Source organism: Cyanistes caeruleus, unplaced genomic scaffold, assembly GCF_971803275.1.
Source record: "Cyanistes caeruleus unplaced genomic scaffold, bCyaCae1.hap1.1 HAP1_SCAFFOLD_76, whole genome shotgun sequence".
NCBI classification, from domain to species: Eukaryota; Metazoa; Chordata; class Aves; order Passeriformes; family Paridae; genus Cyanistes; species Cyanistes caeruleus.
In genome coordinates, this window is record NW_028255888.1 from 1,965,774 (window position 1) to 1,978,986 (window position 13,213).

General features: G+C 39.0%; 1 protein-coding gene across 1 annotated transcript in view; it reads left to right on the plus strand.

Moving 5' to 3' along the window:
* The window catches only part of LOC147646935 (uncharacterized), a 592,289-nt gene that overhangs the window by 26,860 nt on the left and 552,216 nt on the right, over positions 1-13,213 (plus strand). The window lies entirely within an intron of this gene.

Below are 13,213 nucleotides of genomic sequence, written 5' to 3' on the forward strand. Positions count from 1 at the left end.
CAAACCCGGCATTAACAGGGTTTTCTGTCTTTAGAATCCACTGGCAACTTGGAGTTGAGTGTCCAGTTTAATTCTGGTGGGAAAAACAAGGGAATTTTCCCAGTGTGTGACATCCAGCCATTGTTATTTATGTCTAAGATTTAAAAGTCTTGACAATGAAAAGTAATACTAAAAAATAATAATAACAACAACAAGAACAAGAAATAAAGCCCCGAATCCCAACAATCAGCTCAGAAACATGTTTTTGTTTGTAGTAATAGAGTAGTACTAAAGAAATAAATGAAAGCGATTTAATTTGTAATTCAGACAAAAGATGTTTCATCTTTTTCCAAGGTTCTGGTCCCCTTCCTCCAGGGTCATTTCCTTTACTCAGCCACTTTCTAATAGCTAGAAGGGAGTTGAGCACACAGGAAAAGACAACAGCTCCTGTTTCCAAGATTAGCAGCCACCACTCCAGGGACCCTGAATTGCCCCCAGGCACGTGTGTGCACTTGAAGGGTGAGCGGGTGTTGGGGACAGAGATCTCAAACTCCTTCTAAGGCTGTGAGAAACCCACAAGTGGCAAAGTATCATTGTGGGTCAGCTCCTGCTGAAATTCCATTCCCCCACACCCTCCAAATGGGCAGGCAGGGCTGGGCTCTGGCAGGGTTCAGTTTTGAGTGCCTTGTGCTCCCTGGCATGGAAGTGATCCTATGAACTCTGGTCCTGATGGGTTGTGGTATGGCTGCTGAAGGAGGAGGGGGAACCTCAGGAGACAGGAAAGTCTCTTGTTCTCCCTTCTCCCTGCAGAACCCCCTCTCCAAAGAGAAATGCCTGTGCCGGGTTTCCATGAGACTCCTTCCATCAGGCCAGTGTCTGACCCACTGTGTGGTCTGCAGGAGCCAAAGCCAGAGGAGTCCCAATATCAGTCACCCCACGGTCCCCACACAGCAGGAGAAAGCACTGCTTGCAGTGGGGCTGCTGATCTGTGACCCGTCCTGGTTCCATCCACCCCACTCCTCTCAGCAACAGACACCAGAAGGATCCCAGGAAAGCCACAGTGCTGTACCAGATGTCAGGAGCACTCCCTGCTGTGGCCTCAGGGATGCTGGGTGACCTCGTCGATGAGGATCTCTGGCTGGTGATGGAATGTGTGGATGGAGGCCCTTGTCAGGAGGTTGTTGGAGACACGCATGGGGCTGAAGGAGAGATGGCAGCTGTCAGTTGGGAGGGCAGGGAACCCGCTTGAGAGTCCATTGGCTTGGACACCCTCAGCCACAAGATGTCCAAGAAGTCACACAAGACTTCTTTTCCCCAAGTTCCAGCTTTATGTACAGTTACAGCACAGAACATTGCTTGTTTCTAGAACAAAGATCCCAGATGGAACAAGCCTTGCTGGTTTTAGTCAGAAGCATCAGTGACCAAAAGTTGTATTTCCTTTGGTTTGGTCACTTCTTTGTTCCTTCTCAGTGTTCAGGCTGGGCTGTGGGGTGTCCTCATTTGCTGCATTTTCTGAGCTCCTCTTGGATCCTTTGAGCAATAGGTTGTGCCCTCTGAGGATCCTTTGTGCTCCTTGGTGACCCAGGAGAACCTTGCAAACAATTTTTGGGGGAGCTGCTGCTGTGATGTCACAGGAACGTTGTTGTGTCCTTGTGGTGTTCTCGTTGCTGTGGGGCACAGAGGCCTCAGTGTCAGAGCGGCTCTGGGCACCTGCTCATTGCCTGAGGATCCTCCTGCCCGAGGCATTCTCAGCAGCCAGCCCAGCCCCTGATGGGTGTCCTTCTGTCCTTGCAGGGGGACAGAGAGTCTGTAGACATGTGCAGCACAGCCAAAATGATCCAGCAAGTGGTTGTTGCAGTTTGCACACTGGACTCTGTGGCTTCTTATGGGTATTTTTTAACCCACTGGGCCCCTAAGTCGAGGATTTCCCCAGGTGCACCATATGTGCCTTTGGGATTGCTGTGGGCTTTCTGTTCATCCTTTGGAACGGAGGTGATTTTGAATGAAAATTGCCATTAAGATGCCATTTATTTGGGAAAGCTCCTGCCAACAACTTCTTTAAAAAGGGGTTGTTTGTAGCCAGCAGGGTTTGCACAGCATTTGGAATGGAGCCTGGGGGTGTTCTGTTCCCCAAGAGGAGAGTCTGTGGCAGCAGACCCTGGCACTCCCTCTGTTTGCTCACCCAGCCAAAAACTGGACACAGCCTTATATTTTGTGCTGTTCTCTTGCTTGCTGTGTGATCCAAAAGGACTGTGGCTCCAGGAGGGAAGTTTTGAAAGTAAAATGCTCTCTCTTGGCATTGACTTGTTGTGTGGGATTTGACAGCAGAAGCAGCTTTTTCTCCTAACAGCATCTGGTTCAGGTGAAGGTCCCCTCACACATGGACACTGGGAAGCTCCTTCTTCAGTGAGCAGGAAAGGAACCTTTGGTGTTCAGAGATCCCAGCTGTTCCCTTTCAACACCAGTATGAGCCCAGTAAGCTCCAGTATGATCCTTGTCACATGGCAGCACTCCCACGATGGTCCCATTTGCCTCTGACTAGATCAACCCAGTCAGTCCCAGTATGATGCCTTTGGCTCCCAGCACAATCCCAGTTGCTCCCAGTCACCCCCAGTATGGGGGATGATGTGCATGGTATGTTCCCAGTCATTCTCAGATACTCCCAGTATGAGTCCAGTCACTCCCAGTATGATCCAAAACTGGATTGGTGGGAGGCTTCATGGAATCCTGGAGACCATTGTGACACTCTAGGGCCCCATGGAACCATGGTGACACCAGGTTGGCTGGGAGTGTTGATGTGCTGCAGCGTAGGACGGCTCTGCACAGGCAGCTGGACAGGCTGGATCCAGGGCCCAAACCCAACAAGGTGAGGTTTAACAAGTCCAAGTGTCGGGTCGTGCACTTTGGCCCCAACAACCCCTGCAGTGCTACAGGCTGGGGACAGAGTGGCTGGACAGCAGCCAGGCAGAAAGGGAGCTGGGACACTGATGGACAGCAGGCTGGGCATGAGCCAGCAGTGTGCCCTGGTGGCCAAGAACGCCAATGGCTCCTGGCCTGGATCAGGAACAGTGTGGCCAGCAGGAGCAGGGCAGGGATTCCTCCCCTCTACTCTGCACTGGTTGGGCAGCACCTCGAGTGCTGTGTCCAGTTCTGGGCCCCAATTTATTTAGGAATGCCATGGATGGGCTGGAGCATGTCCAGAGAAGGGCAACAAGGCTGGTGAGGAGTCTGGAGCACAAGTCCTGTAAGTGATAGTAAAAGGTCTCAAAATGTTAGAAAATTAGGGGACTTAAAAAGTTAGTTAGGTTTGGAAAGGCCTTGGAAAAGTTGGCCCTGGGAAATGTTAGGCCTTGTACTTGCTAAAAATCAGGTCAAAACTGCACCTGTGTAATCAGTAGATGATGATGATACACTTGTTTGATATGATTGGATATAATTATTGTTTAAAGAACATGAAGAACAATGTTAGGGGGCTGGGGGGGATCAGGAGAAATCCATGCTTGGGTAAAACAATGCATACGATAGAACAATGTAAGGTTAATAATTAATATGTAAGTTAAATAATGCCAGAGTATAAAACATGTTCAGTTCAAAACCAAGATGGGTCAGATTTGGGTATGTGTACCCCTGACACCCAGATCTCTTAATAAAGCACCTGCATAGAATCATTTGTGATTATGTGTGTTCCTGAATGCTAACAATTTCATCAGATTTAACTGGAATTTTGTGAGATATTTCTGGAATGTTGTGGATTTTTGTGGAATTTTGTGGGATATTGAGGAGACTTGAAAATTTTTGAGGGATCTTTCTTAGATTTTGTGGAAATTTGTGGAGATTTTATGGGATGTTTCTGTAATTTGGGAGGGTTTTGAGAAGATTTACAAATTTTGTGGGATGTTTGTGGAATTTTGTGGGATTTTTTTAGATTGTTGTAGAATTTCCTAGAATTTTTGGGGATTTTGAAGAGACTTGAGGAATTTTGAAATATTTTTCTTAGATTGCGTTGAAATTTGCAAAGATTGTGTGGAATATTTCTGGAATTTGGTAGGGTTTTGAGAAGAGTTATGTAATTTGATAGGGTTTTTCTGGAATTTTGTGGATATTTTTTGAATGTTGAGGAATTTTCTGGAATTTGGTGAGATTTTGAAGAGACTTGAAGAATTTTGAGAAAATTTTCTTTGTGCGGAAATTTGTGGAGATTTTGTGGGATATTTCTGTAATTTGGTAGGGTTTTGAGAAGATTTTGTGAATTTTGTGAGATGTTTTTGGAAATTTGTAAGATTTTTTTGGAATGTTGAAGAATTTTCTAGAAATTTGTGGGATTTTGATGAGACTTGAAGAATTTTGAGGGATTTTTCTTAGATTGTGTGGAAATTTGTAAAGATTTTGTGGGATGTTTCTGGAATTTGGTAGGGTTTTGAGAAGATTTAGGGAGTTTCTTGGGATGTTTGTGGAATTTTATGGGATGTAGCTGGAATTTTTGTGGGGTGTTTTTGGAATTTTGTGGAATGTTTGTGGAATTTTGAAGGACTTTGAGAAGACGTGAAGCACTTTGAGGTATTTTTCTTAGATTGTGTGGAAATCTGTAAAGATTTTGTGGGATGTTTGTGGAATTTGGTAGGGTTTTGAGAAGATTCAGGGAGGTTGTTGGAATGTTTGTGGAATTTGGTGGGTGGTTTATGGAATTTTGTGGGGGGTTTGTGGAATTTTGTGGGATGTAGCTAGAATTTTGTGGAATGTTTGTGGAATTTTGTGGAATGTTTGGGAAGTTTTGAAGGACATGGAGTAGACACAAAGCACTTTGCGGTATTTTTTTTAGATTGTGTGGAAATCTGTAAAGATTTTGTGGGATGTTTCTGGAATTTGGTAGGGTTTTGAGAAGATTTAGGGAGTTTCTTGGGATGTTTGTGAAATTTTGTGGGATTTTCCTGGAATTTGGTGGGATTTTTGTGGAATTGTGTGGGATGTTTCTGGAATTTTGAAGGACTTTACGGAGACATTAAGAATTTTGAGGGATTTTTCCTAGATTGTGTGGAAATTTGTGGAGATTTTGTGGGATATTTCTGTAATTTGGTAGGCTTTTGGAAGATGTAGCGAGTTTGTTGGGATATTTGTGGAATTTTGTGGGTGGTTTGTGTAATTTTGTGGTATGTTTGTGGAATCTTGTGGAATGTTTCCAAAATTTTGTGGAATGTTTACGGAATTTTGAAGGACTTTGAGGACACACGAAGCACTTTGAGATATTTTTCTTAGATTGTGGGGAAATTTGTAAAGATTTTGTGGGATGTTTCTGGAATTTGGTAGGGTACTGAGAAGATTTAGTGAGTTTGTTGGGATGTTTGTGGAATTTTGTGCATAGTGTGTAGAATTTTGTGGGTGGTGTTTGTGGAAATTTGTGGGTTGCTTGTGGAATTTTGTGGAATTTCTGTGGAGTTTTGTGGGATGATTCCTGAATTTGGTAGGACTTTGAGGAGACACGAAGGACTTTGAGGTATTTTTCTTAGATTGTGTGGAAATCTGTAAAGATTTTGTGGGATGTTTGTGGAATTTGGTAGGGTTTTGAGAAGATTCAGGGAGTTTGTTGGGATGTTTGTGGAATTTTGTGGGTGGTTTATGGAATTTTGTGGGTGGCTTGTGGAATTTTGTGGGATGTTTCTGGAATTTGGTAGGGTTTTGAGGAGATTTAGAGCTTGTTGGGATGTTTGTGGATTTATTGGTTGGTTTCTGGAAATTTGTTGGATTTTTCTTTGATTTTGTGGAAATTTGTGGGGCGTTTCCTGAATTTTGAAGGACTTTGAGGAGACACGAAGCACTTTGAGGTATTTTTCTTAGATTGTGTGGAAATTTGTAAAGATTTTATGGGATGTTTTCGGAATTTGGTCGGGGTTTGAGAAGATTGAGGGAGTTTGTTGGGCTGTTTGTGGAATTTTGTAGAATGTTTGCGGAATTTTGAAGGACTTTGAAGAGACACGAAGGACTTTGAGGTATTTTTCTTATATTGTGTGGAAATTTGTAAAGATTTTGTGGGATGTTTCTGGGATTTGGTAGGGTTTTGAAAAGATTTAGGGAGTTGGGATGTTTGTGGAATTTTGTGGGATGTAGCTGGAATTTTTGTGGGATGTCTGTTGCATACTGTGGGTGGTTTCTTAAATTTTTGTGGAATTTTTGTGGACTTTTGTGGAATGTTTCCTGAATTTTGAAGTACTTTGAGGAGACATGAAGAACTTTGAGGGAATTTTTTAGATTGTGTCGAAATTTGTAAAGATTTTGAGGGATGTTTCTGGAATTTGTAGGGTTTTGAGAAGATTTAGGGAGTTTATTTGGTTGCTTGTGGAATTTTGCAGGTAGTTTGTGGAATTCTGTGAAATTTTTCTGGAATTTCGTGGAATTTTGTGGGACATTTCCTGAATTTTGAAGGACTTTGAGGAGACACAAAGCACTTTAATATATTTTTCTTAGATTGTGTGGAAATTTGTGGAGATTTTGTGGGAAGTTTTTGGAATTTGTTGGCATTTTGAGAAAATGCTTAGAATGTTGTCGGAGGTTCCTGGAATGTTGTGCGATTTTTTTGGTATGTTGTGGAATGTTCTGGAATTTGGTGAGATTTTTGAGGGGACTTGAAGAACTTTGATGTATTTTTCTTAGATTGTGTGGAAATTTGTGGAGATTGGGTGGGATTTTTCTGGAATGTGTTAGGGTTTTGAGAAGATTTAGGGAGTTTGTTGGGATGTTTGTGGAATTTTGTGGGATTTTTCTTGAATTTTGTGGGATTTTTGTGGAATTTTGTGGAAATTGGAAGAGATTTTGTGGGATGTTTGTGGAATTTGGTGGAGTTTTGAGAAGATTTTTCTGAAATTTTGTGTGATGTTTCTGGAATTTGGTAGGATTTTTAGAAGATTTAAGGAGTTTGTTGGGATGTTTCTGGAATTTTGTGGGATGTTTCTGGAATTTTGAGGGATTTTGACAAGACTTGAAGAATTTTGAAAGATTTTTATTAGACTGTGTGTATATTGCAGGAGATTTTGTGGAATGTTTGCGGAATTTTAAAGGACTTTGAGGAGACATGAAGCATTTTGAGGTATTTTTCTTAGATTGTGTGGTAATTTGTAAAGATTTTGTGGGATGTTTCTGGAATTTGGTGGGGTTTTGTGAAAATGTAAAGAATTTTATGGGAGGTTTCTGGAATGTTGTGTGATTTTTTGTAATGTTTTGGAATGTTCTTGAATTTGGTGAGATTTTGAGGGGACTTGAAGAATTTTGAAGGATTTTTCTTAGATTGTGTGGAAATTTTTTAAAGATTTTGTGGGATGTTTCTGGAATTTGGTAGGGTTTTGAGAAGATTTAGGGAGTTTCTTGGGATGTTTGTGGAATTTTATGGGATGTAGCTGGAATTTTTGTGGGGTGTTTTTGGAATTTTGTGGAATGTTTGTGGAATTTTGAAGGACTTTGAGAAGACGTGAAGCACTTTGAGGTATTTTTCTTAGATTGTGTGGAAATCTGTAAAGATTTTGTGGGATGTTTGTGGAATTTGGTAGGGTTTTGAGAAGATTCAGGGAGGTTGTTGGAATGTTTGTGGAATTTGGTGGGTGGTTTATGGAATTTTGTGGGGGGTTTGTGGAATTTTGTGGGATGTAGCTAGAATTTTGTGGAATGTTTGTGGAATTTTGTGGAATGTTTGGGAAGTTTTGAAGGACATGGAGTAGACACAAAGCACTTTGCGGTATTTTTTTTAGATTGTGTGGAAATCTGTAAAGATTTTGTGGGATGTTTCTGGAATTTGGTAGGGTTTTGAGAAGATTTAGGGAGTTTCTTGGGATGTTTGTGAAATTTTGTGGGATTTTCCTGGAATTTGGTGGGATTTTTGTGGAATTGTGTGGGATGTTTCTGGAATTTTGAAGGACTTTACGGAGACATTAAGAATTTTGAGGGATTTTTCCTAGATTGTGTGGAAATTTGTGGAGATTTTGTGGGATATTTCTGTAATTTGGTAGGCTTTTGGAAGATGTAGCGAGTTTGTTGGGATATTTGTGGAATTTTGTGGGTGGTTTGTGTAATTTTGTGGTATGTTTGTGGAATCTTGTGGAATGTTTCCAAAATTTTGTGGAATGTTTACGGAATTTTGAAGGACTTTGAGGACACACGAAGCACTTTGAGATATTTTTCTTAGATTGTGGGGAAATTTGTAAAGATTTTGTGGGATGTTTCTGGAATTTGGTAGGGTACTGAGAAGATTTAGTGAGTTTGTTGGGATGTTTGTGGAATTTTGTGCATAGTGTGTAGAATTTTGTGGGTGGTGTTTGTGGAAATTTGTGGGTTGCTTGTGGAATTTTGTGGAATTTCTGTGGAGTTTTGTGGGATGATTCCTGAATTTGGTAGGACTTTGAGGAGACACGAAGGACTTTGAGGTATTTTTCTTAGATTGTGTGGAAATCTGTAAAGATTTTGTGGGATGTTTGTGGAATTTGGTAGGGTTTTGAGAAGATTCAGGGAGTTTGTTGGGATGTTTGTGGAATTTTGTGGGTGGTTTATGGAATTTTGTGGGTGGCTTGTGGAATTTTGTGGGATGTTTCTGGAATTTGGTAGGGTTTTGAGGAGATTTAGAGCTTGTTGGGATGTTTGTGGATTTATTGGTTGGTTTCTGGAAATTTGTTGGATTTTTCTTTGATTTTGTGGAAATTTGTGGGGCGTTTCCTGAATTTTGAAGGACTTTGAGGAGACACGAAGCACTTTGAGGTATTTTTCTTAGATTGTGTGGAAATTTGTAAAGATTTTATGGGATGTTTTCGGAATTTGGTCGGGGTTTGAGAAGATTGAGGGAGTTTGTTGGGCTGTTTGTGGAATTTTGTAGAATGTTTGCGGAATTTTGAAGGACTTTGAAGAGACACGAAGGACTTTGAGGTATTTTTCTTATATTGTGTGGAAATTTGTAAAGATTTTGTGGGATGTTTCTGGGATTTGGTAGGGTTTTGAGAAGATTTAGGGAGTTGGGATGTTTGTGGAATTTTGTGGGATGTAGCTGGAATTTTTGTGGGATGTCTGTTGCATACTGTGGGTGGTTTCTTAAATTTTTGTGGAATTTTTGTGGACTTTTGTGGAATGTTTCCTGAATTTTGAAGTACTTTGAGGAGACATGAAGAACTTTGAGGGAATTTTTTAGATTGTGTCGAAATTTGTAAAGATTTTGAGGGATGTTTCTGGAATTTGTAGGGTTTTGAGAAGATTTAGGGAGTTTATTTGGTTGCTTGTGGAATTTTGCAGGTAGTTTGTGGAATTCTGTGAAATTTTTCTGGAATTTCGTGGAATTTTGTGGGACATTTCCTGAATTTTGAAGGACTTTGAGGAGACACAAAGCACTTTAATATATTTTTCTTAGATTGTGTGGAAATTTGTGGAGATTTTGTGGGAAGTTTTTGGAATTTGTTGGCATTTTGAGAAAATGCTTAGAATGTTGTCGGAGGTTCCTGGAATGTTGTGCGATTTTTTTGGTATGTTGTGGAATGTTCTGGAATTTGGTGAGATTTTTGAGGGGACTTGAAGAACTTTGATGTATTTTTCTTAGATTGTGTGGAAATTTGTGGAGATTGGGTGGGATTTTTCTGGAATGTGTTAGGGTTTTGAGAAGATTTAGGGAGTTTGTTGGGATGTTTGTGGAATTTTGTGGGATTTTTCTTGAATTTTGTGGGATTTTTGTGGAATTTTGTGGAAATTGGAAGAGATTTTGTGGGATGTTTGTGGAATTTGGTGGAGTTTTGAGAAGATTTTTCTGAAATTTTGTGTGATGTTTCTGGAATTTGGTAGGATTTTTAGAAGATTTAAGGAGTTTGTTGGGATGTTTCTGGAATTTTGTGGGATGTTTCTGGAATTTTGAGGGATTTTGACAAGACTTGAAGAATTTTGAAAGATTTTTATTAGACTGTGTGTATATTGCAGGAGATTTTGTGGAATGTTTGCGGAATTTTAAAGGACTTTGAGGAGACATGAAGCATTTTGAGGTATTTTTCTTAGATTGTGTGGTAATTTGTAAAGATTTTGTGGGATGTTTCTGGAATTTGGTGGGGTTTTGTGAAAATGTAAAGAATTTTATGGGAGGTTTCTGGAATGTTGTGTGATTTTTTGTAATGTTTTGGAATGTTCTTGAATTTGGTGAGATTTTGAGGGGACTTGAAGAATTTTGAAGGATTTTTCTTAGATTGTGTGGAAATTTTTTAAAGATTTTGTGGGATGTTTCTGGAATTTGGTAGGGTTTTGAGAAGATTTAGGGAGTTTTGTGGGATGTTTGTGAAATTTTGTGGGATGTTTTGTGGAATTTTGTGGAAATTGGAAGAGATTTTGTGGAATATTTCTGGAATTTGTTAGGATTTTGGGAATATTTAGGGAGTTTGTTGGGATGTTTTTGCAATTTTGTGGGATGTTTCTGGAATTTGTAAAGACTTTGAGGAGAGATGAAGTGTTTTGAAGTATTTTTCTTAGATTGTGTAATTTTTTAAGATTTTGTGGGATGTTTCTGGAATTTGGTAGGGTTTTGAGAAGATTTAGTGAATTTTGTACGATTTTTCTTTAATTTTCTGAGATTTTGAGGAGACTTGAATAATTTTAAGGGATTTTTCTTAGATTGCATGGAAATTTGTAAAGGTTTTGTGGGATATTTCTGGAATTTGGTAGGGGTTTTTTGAGAGTTAGGGTATTTGGTAAGGTTTCCCTGGAATTTGATGGATTTTTTGGAATGTTGTGGGATTTTCTGGAATTTGGTGAAATTTTGAAGAGACTTGAAGAATTTTGAGAAATTTTCTTAGGTTGTGTGGAAATTTACAAATGTTTTGTGGGATGTTTGTGGAATTTGGTAGGGTTTTGAGAAGATTTAGGGAATTTGGTGGGATGTTTGTGAAATTTTGTGGGATTATTTTGGAATGTTGTGGAATTTTCTAGAATTTGGTGAGATTTTGAGGAGACGAAGAATTTTGAGGAGATTTTCTTTGATTGTGTGGAAATTTGTAAAGATTTTGTTGGATGTTTCTGGAATTTTGTAGGGTTTTGAGAATATTTAGGGAATTTTGTGGGATGTTTTGGGAATTTTGTGGGATTTCTGTGGGATTTTGCGTGATTTGGAGGAGACGTGAAGAATTTTTAGGGATTGTTCTTAGATTGTGTTGAAATTTGTAAAGGTTTTGTGGGATGTTTCTGATATTTGTTAGGGTTTTGAGAAGACTTAGGGAATTTGGTAGGGTTTCTCTGGAATTTTATGGATTTTTTTGGAATGTTGTGGAATATTTTCGAATTTGGTGAGATTTTGAAGAGATTTGAAGATTTTTGAGATTTTCTTAGATTGTGTGGAAATTTGCAATGTTTTGGGTGGATGTTTCTGGAATTTGATAGGGTTTTGAGAGGATTTAGGGAATTTGGTAAGATGTTTGTGTAATTTTGTGGGATTTTTTTCTGGAATTTTGTAGAATTTTCTACGATTTTGAAGGACTTTGAGGAGACATGAAGCACTTTGAGGGATTTTTCTTAGATTGTGTGGAATTTTGTAAAGATTTTGTGGGATGTTTCTTGTATTTTGAGGGATTTTGATGTGCCTTGAAGAATTTTGAGAGATTTTTCTTGAATTTTGTGGGAGTTTGTGGAATTTTGTTTAAATTGGAAGAGATTATGTTAGGATGTTTCTGGAATTTGATAGGGTTTTGAGAAGATTTTTCTGGAATTTTGTGGGATGTTTCTGGAATTTTGTGGAAATTGGAAGAGATTTTGTGGGTTGTTTCTTTAATTTGGTATTTTTTTCATAAGATTTTGGTAGGTTTTTTTTATTTTTCTGGTACTTTGTGGGATATGGATGAAACCTGAAGAATTTTGAGGGATTTTTCTTAGATTGTGAGGAAATTTGTAAAGGGTTTGTGGGATGTTTCTTGTATTTTGAAAGATTTTGAAGTGACTTGAAGAATTTTGAGAAAATTTTTTTGATTGTGTGGAAATTGGAAGAGATTTCGTGGGATGTTTCTGGAATTTGGTAGGGTTTTGAGAAATTTTGGGAATTTTGTGGGATGTTTGTGGAATTATGTGGGATTTTTCTTGAATTTTGTGGGATTTTGAGGAGACTTCAAGAATTCTGAGGGATTCCTTTTTAGATTGTGTGGAAATTTGTAAATGTTTTGTGGGATGTTTCTGGAATTTGGTAGGGTTTTGAGAAGATTTTGGGAATTTAGTGGGATGTTTGTGGAATTTGGTGGGTTTTTTCTGGATCTTTGTGGGATATGGATGAAACTTGAAGAATTTTGAGGAGATTTTCTTTGATTGTGTGGAAATTTGCAATATGTTTCTGTAATTTGGTAGGGTTTTGAGAAGATTTAGGGAATCTGGTAGGGTTTCTGTTGAATTTTATGGATTTTTTTTGAATGTTGTGGAATTTTCTGGAATTTGGTGACATTTTGAAGAGACTTGAAGAATTTTGAGAAGATTTTCTTAGATTGTGTCGAAATTTGTCGAGATTTTGTGGGATGTTTCTGTAATTTGGTAGGGTTTTGAGAAAATTTTGGGAATTTTGTGGGATGTTTGTGGAATTTTGTGGGATGTTTGCAGATTTTTTGTGGGATTTTTTTCTGGAATTTTGTGGAATTTTCTAGAATTTTGTGTGATTTTGAAGAGTCTTGAAGAATTCTGAGGAGATTTTCTAAGATTTTGTGGAAAGTTTTAAAGCTTTTGTGGGATGTTTCCGGAATTGTGAGGGATTTTGAGGAGACTCGAAGAATTTTGATGGGATTTTTCTAAAATTGTGTGGAAATTTGTGGAGATTTTGTGGGATGTTTCTGGAATGTGGTAGGGTTTTGTGAAGATTCAGGGAATTTTGTGGGATGTTTGTGGAAGTTAGTGGGATTTTTTTGGCGTGTTGTAGAGATTTCTAGAATTTTGTGGGATTTTGAGGAGACTTGAAGAATTTTGTGGAGATTTTCTTAGATTGTGTGGAAATTTGTGAAGATTTTTGGGATGTTTCTGGAATTTGGTAGGGTTTTGCGAAGATTTTAATGGAATTTTGTGAGATATTTGTCGAATTTTGTGGGATTTTTCTGGATCTGTGTGTGTTGGGAAGGTAGAATTAGAAAGAAATTATAAATATGACTTTGTAGCCAGAAAGGCTAAGGAAGAAATACAAATGATAGCACGGTTTGAATAATTCAAAGAAACCAACCGGGCTGGTATGCCAGAACACATTCTTCCCTGCAATAAAACCAAGCTGAGACCCCTC